The sequence below is a fragment of the Oncorhynchus masou genome, unplaced genomic scaffold (assembly GCF_036934945.1).
Source record: "Oncorhynchus masou masou isolate Uvic2021 unplaced genomic scaffold, UVic_Omas_1.1 unplaced_scaffold_8960, whole genome shotgun sequence".
Classification (NCBI taxonomy): domain Eukaryota; kingdom Metazoa; phylum Chordata; class Actinopteri; order Salmoniformes; family Salmonidae; genus Oncorhynchus; species Oncorhynchus masou.
In genome coordinates, this window is record NW_027015430.1 from 1 (window position 1) to 9,605 (window position 9,605).

Below are 9,605 nucleotides of genomic sequence, written 5' to 3' on the forward strand. Positions count from 1 at the left end.
CATCACAGTCCACTCCTACAGAGAGAAGAGGTTAGACTAGGAACGTCTATGTCACAGTCCACTCCTACAGAGAGAAGAGGTTAGACTAGGAAGGTCTATGTCACAGTCCACTCCTACAGAGAGAAGAGGTTAGACTAGGAACGTCTGCATCACAGTCCACTCCTACAGAGAGAAGAGGTTAGACTAGGAACGTCTGCATCACAGTCCACTCCTACAGAGAGAAGAGGTTAGACTAGGAACGTCTGCATCACAGTCCACTCCTACAGAGAGAAGAGTTAGACTAGGAACGTCTCATCACAGTCCACTCCTACAGAGAGAAGAGGTTAGACTAGGAACGTCTGTCACAGTCCACTCCTACAGAGAGAAGAGGTTAGACTAGGTACGTCTGTCACAGTCCACTCCTACAGAGAGAGAAGAGGTTAGACTAGGAACGTCTGTCACAGTCCACTCCTACAGAGAGAAGAGGTTAGACTAGGAACGTCTGTCACAGTCCACTCCTACAGAGAGAAGAGGTTAGACTAGGAGAACGTCTATGTCACAGTCCACTCCTACAGAGAGAAGAGGTGAGACCAGGAACGTCTATGTCACAGTCCACTCCTACAGAGAGAAGAGGTTAGACTAGGAACGCTCTGCGTCACAGTCCACTCCAGAGAGAAGAGGTTAGACTAGGAACGTCTGCATCACAGTCCACTCCTACAGAGAGAAGAGGTTAGACTAGGAACGTCCGTGTCACAGTCCACTCCTACAGAGAGAGAGGTTAGACTAGGAACGTCTGTCACAGTCCACTCCTACGAGAGAGGTTAGACTAGGGACGTCTGTCACAGTCCACTCCTACAGAGAAGAGGTTAGACTAGGAACGTCTGCGTCACAGTCCACTCCTACAGAGAAGAAGAGGTTAGACTAGGAACGTCTATGTCACAGTCCACTCCTACAGAGAGAAGAGGTTAGACTAGGAAGGTCTATGTCACAGTCCACTCCTACAGAGAGAAGAGGTTAGACTAGGAACGTCTGTATCACAGTCCACTCCTACAGAGAGAAGAGGTTAGACTAGGAACGTCTATGTCACAGTCCACTCCTACAGAGAGAAGAGGTTAGACTAGGAACGTCTATGTCACAGTCCACTCCTACAGAGAGAAGAGGTTAGACTAGGAACGTCTGCATCACAGTCCACTCCTACAGAGAGAAGAGGTTAGACTAGGAACGTCTGCATCACAGTCCACTCCTACAGAGAGAAGAGGTTAGACTAGGAACGTCTGTGTCACAGTCCACTCCTACAGAGAGAAGAGGTTAGACTAGGAACGTCTGCATCACAGTCCACTCCTACAGAGAGAAGAGGTTAGACTAGGAACGTCTGCATCACAGTCCACTCCTACAGAGAGAAGAGGTTAGACTAGGAACGTCTGTGTCACAGTCCACTCCTACAGAGAGAAGAGGTTAGACTAGGAACATCTGCATCACAGTCCACTCCTACAGAGAGAAGAGGTTAGACTAGGAACGTCTGCATCACAGTCCACTCCTACAGAGAGAAGAGGTTAGACTAGGAACGTCTGCATCACAGTCCACTCCTACAGAGAGAAGAGGTTAGACTAGGAACGTCTGTCACAGTCCACTCCTACAGAGAGAAGAGGTTAGACTAGGAACGTCTGCATCACAGTCCACTCCTACAGAGAGAAGAGGTTAGACTAGGAACGTCTTGTCACAGTCCACTCCTACAGAGAGAAGAGGTTAGACTAGGAACGTCTATGTCACAGTCCACTCCTACAGAGAGAAGAGGTTAGACTAGGAACGTCTATGTCACAGTCCACTCCTACAGAGAGAAGAGGTTAGACTAGGAAGCGTCTATGTCACAGTCCACTCCTACAGAGAGAAGAGGTTAGACTAGGAAGGTCTATGTCACAGTCCACTCCTACAGAGAGAAGAGGTTAGACTAGGAACGCTCTGTGTCACAGTCCACTCCTACAGAGAGAAGAGGTTAGACTAGGAACGTCTGCATCACAGTCCACTCCTACAGAGAGAAGAGGTTAGACTAGGAACGTCTGTATCACAGTCCACTCCTACAGAGAGAAGAGGTTAGACTAGGAACGTCTGCATCACAGTCCACTCCTACAGAGAGAAGAGGTTAGACTAGGAACGTCTGTCACAGTCCACTCCTACAGAGAGAAGAGGTTAGACTAGGAACGTCTGTCACAGTCCACTCCTACAGAGAGAAGAGGTTAGACTAGGAACGTCTGCATCACAGTCCACTCCTACAGAGAGAAGAGGTTAGACTAGGAACGTCTATGTCACAGTCCACTCCTACAGAGAGAAGAGGTTAGACTAGGAACGTCTGCATCACAGTCCACTCCTACAGAGAGAAGAGGTTAGACTAGGAACGTCTGTCACAGTCCACTCCTACAGAGAGAAGAGGTTAGACTAGGAACGTCTGCATCACAGTCCACTCCTACAGAGAGAAGAGGTTAGACTAGGAACGTCTGCATCACAGTCCACTCCTACAGAGAGAAGAGGTTAGACTAGGAACGTCTGTCACAGTCCACTCCTACAGAGAGAAGAGGTTAGACTAGGAACGTCTGTCACAGTCCACTCCTACAGAGAGAAGAGGTTAGACTAGGAACGTCTGCATCACAGTCCACTCCTACAGAGAGAAGAGGTTAGACTAGGAACGTCTGCATCACAGTCCACTCCTACAGAGAGAAGAGGTTAGACTAGGAACGTCTGCATCACAGTCCACTCCTACAGAGAGAAGAGGTTAGACTAGGAACGTCTGCATCACAGTCCACTCCTACAGAGAGAAGAGGTTAGACTAGGAACGTCTGTATCACAGTCCACTCCTACAGAGAGAAGAGGTTAGACTAGGAACGTCTGCATCACAGTCCACTCCTACAGAGAGAAGAGGTTAGACTAGGAACGTCTATGTCACAGTCCACTCCTACAGAGAGAAGAGGTTAGACTAGGAACGTCTGTCACAGTCCACTCCTACAGAGAGAAGAGGTTAGACTAGGAACGTCTGTCACAGTCCACTCCTACAGAGAGAAGAGGTTAGACTAGGAACGTCTGTCACAGTCCACTCCTACAGAGAGAAGAGGTTAGACTAGGAACGTCTATGTCACAGTCCACTCCTACAGAGAGAAGAGGTTAGACTAGGAACGTCTGTATCACAGTCCACTCCTACAGAGAGAAGAGGTTAGACTAGGAACGGTCTATGTCTACAGTCCACTCCTACAGAGAGAAGAGGTTAGACTAGGAACGTCTGTTCACAGTCCACTCCTACAGAGAGAAGAGGTTAGACTAGGAACATCTATGTCACAGTCCACTCCTACAGAGAGAAGAGGTTAGACTAGGAACGTCTGTATCACAGTCCACTCCTACAGAGAGAAGAGGTTAGACTAGGAACGTCTGCATCACAGTCCACTCCTACAGAGAGAAGAGGTTAGACTAGGAACGTCTGCTCACAGTCCACTCCTACAGAGAGAAGAGGTTAGACTAGGAACGTCTGTATCACAGTCCACTCCTACAGAGAGAAGAGGTTAGACTAGGAACGTCTGCATCACAGTCCACTCCTACAGAGAGAAGAGGTTAGACTAGGAACGTCTGTATCACAGTCCACTCCTACAGAGAGAAGAGGTTAGACTAGGAACGTCTGTATCACAGTCCACTCCTACAGAGAGAAGAGGTTAGACTAGGAACGTCTGCATCACAGTCCACTCCTACAGAGAGAAGAGGTTAGACTAGGAACGTCTGTGTCACAGTCCACTCCTACAGAGAGAAGAGGTTAGACTAGGAACGTCTGCATCACAGTCCACTCCTACAGAGAGAAGAGGTTAGACTAGGAACGTCTGTCACAGTCCACTCCTACAGAGAGAAGAGGTTAGACTAGGAACGTCTGCATCACAGTCCACTCCTACAGAGAGAAGAGGTTAGACTAGGAACGTCTATGTCACAGTCCACTCCTACAGAGAGAAGAGGTTAGACTAGGAACGTCTATGTCACAGTCCACTCCTACAGAGAGAAGAGGTTAGACTAGGAACGTCTATGTCACAGTCCACTCCTACAGAGAGAAGAGGTTAGACTAGGAACGTCTATGTCACAGTCCACTCCTACAGAGAGAAGAGGTTAGACTAGGAACGTCTATGTCACAGTCCACTCCTACAGAGAGAAGAGGTTAGACTAGGAACGTCTGTATCACAGTCCACTCCTACAGAGAGAAGAGGTTAGACTAGGAACGTCTGCATCACAGTCCACTCCTACAGAGAGAAGAGGTTAGACTAGGAACGTCTATGTCACAGTCCACTCCTACAGAGAGAAGAGGTTAGACTAGGAACGTCTGCATCACAGTCCACTCCTACAGAGAGAAGAGGTTAGACTAGGAACGTCTGTCACAGTCCACTCCTACAGAGAGAAGAGGTTAGACTAGGAACGTCTTGTCACAGTCCACTCCTACAGAGAGAAGAGGTTAGACTAGGAACGTCTGCATCACAGTCCACTCCTACAGAGAGAAGAGGTTAGACTAGGAACGTCTGCATCACAGTCCACTCCTACAGAGAGAAGAGGTTAGACTAGGAACGTCTGTCACAGTCCACTCCTACAGAGAGAAGAGGTTAGACTAGGAACGTCTGATCACAGTCCACTCCTACAGAGAGAAGAGGTTAGACTAGGAACGTCTGCATCACAGTCCACTCCTACAGAGAGAAGAGGTTAGACTAGGAACGTCTGTATCACAGTCCACTCCTACAGAGAGAAGAGGTTAGACTAGGAACGTCTGCATCACAGTCCACTCCTACAGAGAGAAGAGGTTAGACTAGGAACGTCTGCATCACAGTCCACTCCTACAGAGAGAAGAGGTTAGACTAGGAACGTCTGATCACAGTCCACTCCTACAGAGAGAAGAGGTTAGACTAGGAACGTCTGCATCACAGTCCACTCCTACAGAGAGAAGAGGTTAGACTAGGAACGTCTGTCACAGTCCACTCCTACAGAGAGAAGAGGTTAGACTAGGAACGTCTGCATCACAGTCCACTCCTACAGAGAGAAGAGGTTAGACTAGGAAGGTCTATGTCACAGTCCACTCCTACAGAGAGAAGAGGTTAGACTAGGAACGTCTGTCACAGTCCACTCCTACAGAGAGAAGAGGTTAGACTAGGAACGTCTGCATCACAGTCCACTCCTACAGAGAGAAGAGGTTAGACTAGGAACGTCTGTCACAGTCCACTCCTACAGAGAGAAGAGGTTAGACTAGGAACATCTGTCACAGTCCACTCCTACAGAGAGAAGAGGTTAGACTAGGAACGTCTGTACACAGTCCACTCCTACAGAGAGAAGAGGTTAGACTAGGAACGTCTGATCACAGTCCACTCCTACAGAGAGAAGAGGTTAGACTAGGAACGTCTGTCACAGTCCAATCCTACAGAGAGAAGAGGTTAGACTAGGAACGTCCATGTCACAGTCCACTCCTACAGAGAGAAGAGGTTAGACTAGGAACGTCTGTATCACAGTCCACTCCTACAGAGAGAAGAGGTTAGACTAGGAACGTCTGTCACAGTCCACTCCTACAGAGAGAAGAGGTTAGACTAGGAACGTCTGTATCACAGTCCACTCCTACAGAGAGAAGAGGCTAGACTAGAACGTCTGTCACAGTCCACTCCTACAGAGAAGAGGTTAGACTAGAACGTCTGTCACAGTCCACTCCTACAGAGAGAAGAGGTTAGACAAGAAGTCTCTGTCACAGTCCACTCCTACAGAGAGAAGAGGTTAGACTAGGAACGTCTGTATCACAGTCCACTCCTACAGAGAGAAGAGGTTAGACTAGGAACGTCTGTATCACAGTCCACTCTACAGAGAGAAGAGGTTAGACTAGGAAGGTCTATGTCACAGTCCACTCTACAGAGAGAAGAGGTTAGACTAGGAACGCTCTGTATCACAGTCCTCCCTACAGAGAGAAGAGGTTAGACTATAGACCACAGATACCCTTGGGGTCTGAACAAGGCAGAAGCTTTCTTTATGGAAATGATCTCATGTAGCAGAAATAGATGAAGTATTTGCACTCACCTTTTCCCTGATGACGTCAATGAGGGGATGTCAATCACTATGAACGTTCCTGTCCATTCAATACCAGCACTGGAGAGAGGGAATTAAGAGAGCAACAGTACATATAACTGGCTGTGTGTGTGTGTGTGTGTGTGTACCTGCAGTGCACCACTATGGGCCCAGCCTAGAATGCTCTCCTGTTTGAGGTTGACCTCCTCTAGGAAGTCCAGAACACCCCGGGGGTCTGTAGGGACCCCATGGTCCGGCCACGCTCCTGAAATGGTACTGCCACACTGTAGCTCTGTGTTACCCTGAAACACACACACATTTTGAAGTAGCATGCATGCTCACATACACAGCTAAGGACACACTTCCCCAAAAAACACCAAAAACAGTCCCTCCTCTTACCTGTCCGACCTGGGACAGTTTGGAGTTCTGAGATGTAGTCGTGAGCGGACGTCTCTTTGACGTTGCGGACACGCATGATTCCATACTCCTTCAGAGATGACATGTCTGGCCAGTACTTCACACACTTACTCTGTGGGGAGACAAAGTATCTCAATTGACGTGCACACTTCTGCCCCAAAGCCACAGCAGCAGTTCACACTGAAACCTATGAAGAAGCTCTCCTGGGTTTCAGAGATGCACGAAATGGAGAACCACAACAGCAGTCAGCCAGTTACCTTCCCTCTCCACCTCCTTGGTGGTCATGACGATGACCTGAGAGTTCTCCTGGAAGACCATCCTCCAGAAGTCACTGATGGTGTTCTGTAGACAGCCCTGCGTGGCGATGTACGACTTCTTCAGCTTGGTGCTGTTACACTTCCACTCCAACTCCGGCTAGAGAGAAAGAACAGTTCCACAGAGACAGGCGCTGGATGTAGTAGTGTGTAGAAGAAAGCAGACTTGGGTGCAACGCAAGCAAAGTAACATACAGCAATTGTCTTAGCAGACCACATCACGCACTCAATGAATGAAACGACAAGACAAACAGTAAGCTTGCGTATTCATTTGTATTTCGTAGAGCTGTCACATACAGGAAATTGCAGATTGTGCTTGAAATGAGCTGTACGCAAGTGTGTGGAGTTTACAGTGAGGTTATTTCGATGCCATATTGTGTGTGTCTGACAGGTGTGTGTGTGTCCTGGAGAATGAAGTGAATTTACCATGATGTCAGTTACTACCATGATGAGATTGGCGTTAATATAGTCCGAGCCAGCCTCAGATCCATCCCCATCATTCAGCACCACACGAGTGTGATCAACTAGAGAGGGAAAGAGAGAGAAAGAGAGAAGAGTCATGATTAAAATCAGACCAAAATCAGGGGGGCATGATAGGGTATGATGATGATGATAGGGTATGATGCGTGTGTTCTCTCACAGGGCAGGATGTTCTTGTATCGGTTCTTGTTCTTGTTTTCAGCTCTCTGCCCCTCCTTACGGCTGTAGAGAAGCTTACACTCCTGCTGCTGCAACGTCTGGGCGGGACAAAGGAAAAGGGATACTTGTTAAAGTCATGGGTATCTGCTAGCATGCTAGCAGATACCCATAGAACTCCAGTCATTGCGCTAATGCTAGTTAGCAATTGCGCAAGGTAACAACTTCCTTCAAGCTGCACACAGAGACATAAATATTGTATCCATGAGTTCATCCGACTCTGTGGAAGTAGATAAAGGGCATCATTGTCAAAATCCCAAAGTATCCCTTTAAAAATGTATCCTCAACGTATTGCTTTAATCCATTTCAATAATTCAGATGTGGAGCGTGGCTCGGTTATTGGGAGACAGACAGATGACATGTGAGAATGGAGCTAGAGCATGTACAACGGTATAAAAAACTCTTCCTGACATAAGAACAACACTACATTAAATACTTATTTTGAAACGCAATGGAGCGTCTCTTACCTCAAACTCTTCCCAGAAGCCCTGTTTGACCTTGTCCGTGGGCCTCGGCCAGTTTACTGAGCTCTCTCACTCTGCTCTCTATCTCTGCTGCATTGATACGCGTGGTGTTCAGGGGCTGGGAGAGACGCATGCAAGTTTAGAAACAAGAAATCTATGGATTATTAAAGCTTCTGAAACACAAAAGGGCATAAATGATCAAGATCAGGGGAATGACATGTAGCTTGCTGACAAGAGAAAGAGCAGGCTGAAGAGCGACCTGTTTGAGTTGCAGCACCGTGCCCAGTGTCTCCACCATGGGATTCTTCTTATAGTGCTCCACCAGGTCTGTCAGAGAGTCAAACTTCTCTCTCCTCCACCAACGCCATACTTTAGGTCATGCTGAGAAACACACACAATGTGGACCGTCCCTTCACCCACAGAGATATGTGAGAGGCTCTTTGACTATTTTAAATATCATGTAGTGTATCTGTGGTCATAAGCACATCTTTAGCTCGAGGGAGGGGAGGGAAGGAGGAAGGGAGGGAGGGAGGGAGGGAAGAAGGGAGGGAGGGAGGGAGGGAAGGGAGGGAGGGAGGGAGGGAGGAGGGAGGGAGGGAGGGAGGAAGAAGGAGAGGGAGGGAAGAAGGAAGAAGGGAGGGAAGAAGGGAGGGAGGGAGGGAGGGAGGGAAGAAGGGAGGGAGGGGTGTAAAAAAAAAAGGACAAAAAAAAAAGGAAATAATCCTTTACCTGGCAGCGGATCATGACATGTGTCACCTTGGGCTTGTTGTCGCTGCTGTCCGTCTTGTCGTCGCGGTGCGGACGGACAGAACAAAGTCTCCAGGGTGGCTCTGGCTCTCTGACCAGGAAACTACCGTTCTTTCCCCTTTCTGTCAGCAGCTTCTCAGCCTCTCCCGGCCTGACAGGTGACCATGGAACCACCTGGGACACACACACAGTTTATAGAACTCCACTGACATAGCCATCAAATCCACTGGATTGGTGGCTAAAGCAGAGACGGACTGACACTCAGGCTAGAGAGGTACACACACAGACAAGCAGAGACGGACTGACACTCAGGCTAGAGAGGTATACACACAGACAAGCAGAGACGGACTGACACTCAGGCTAGAGAGGTACACACACAGACAAGCAGAGACGGACTGACACTCAGGCTAGAGAGGTATACACACAGACAAGCAGAGACGGACTGACACGCAGGCTAGAGAGGTACACACACAGACAAGCAGAGACGGACTGACACTCCAGGCTAGAGGTACGCACAGACAAGCAGAGACGGACTGACACTCAGGCTAGAGAGGTACACACACAGACAAGCAGAGACGGACTGACACTCAGGCTAGAGAGGTACACACACAGACAAGCAGAGACGGACTGACACTCAGGCTAGAGAGGTACACACACAGACAAGCAGAGACGGACTGACACTCAGGCTAGAGAGGTACACACACAGACAAGCAGAGACGGACTGACACTCAGGCTAGAGAGGTACACACACAGACAAGCAGAGCGGACTGACACTCAGGCTAGAGAGGGGTACAGACAGACGACTGACCTCAGGCTGAGAGGTACACACAGACAGCAGAGGCTGGTGTGTCCATCAGGCCTCAGGGTGCCACCAGGCCAGCCCAGGCTGTTGCTCAGATAATGTTATAATAGTGATGTATCAAGCAGAGGTGCTACC

The 9,605-nt window shown here is 48.6% G+C and overlaps 1 pseudogene; it reads right to left on the minus strand.

Moving 5' to 3' along the window:
- Window positions 1–19: 19 nt before the first annotated feature.
- On the minus strand, window positions 20–8,842 carry LOC135538036 (tyrosine-protein phosphatase non-receptor type 11-like; annotated as a pseudogene).
- Between the last annotated feature and the right edge of the window lie 763 nt (window positions 8,843–9,605).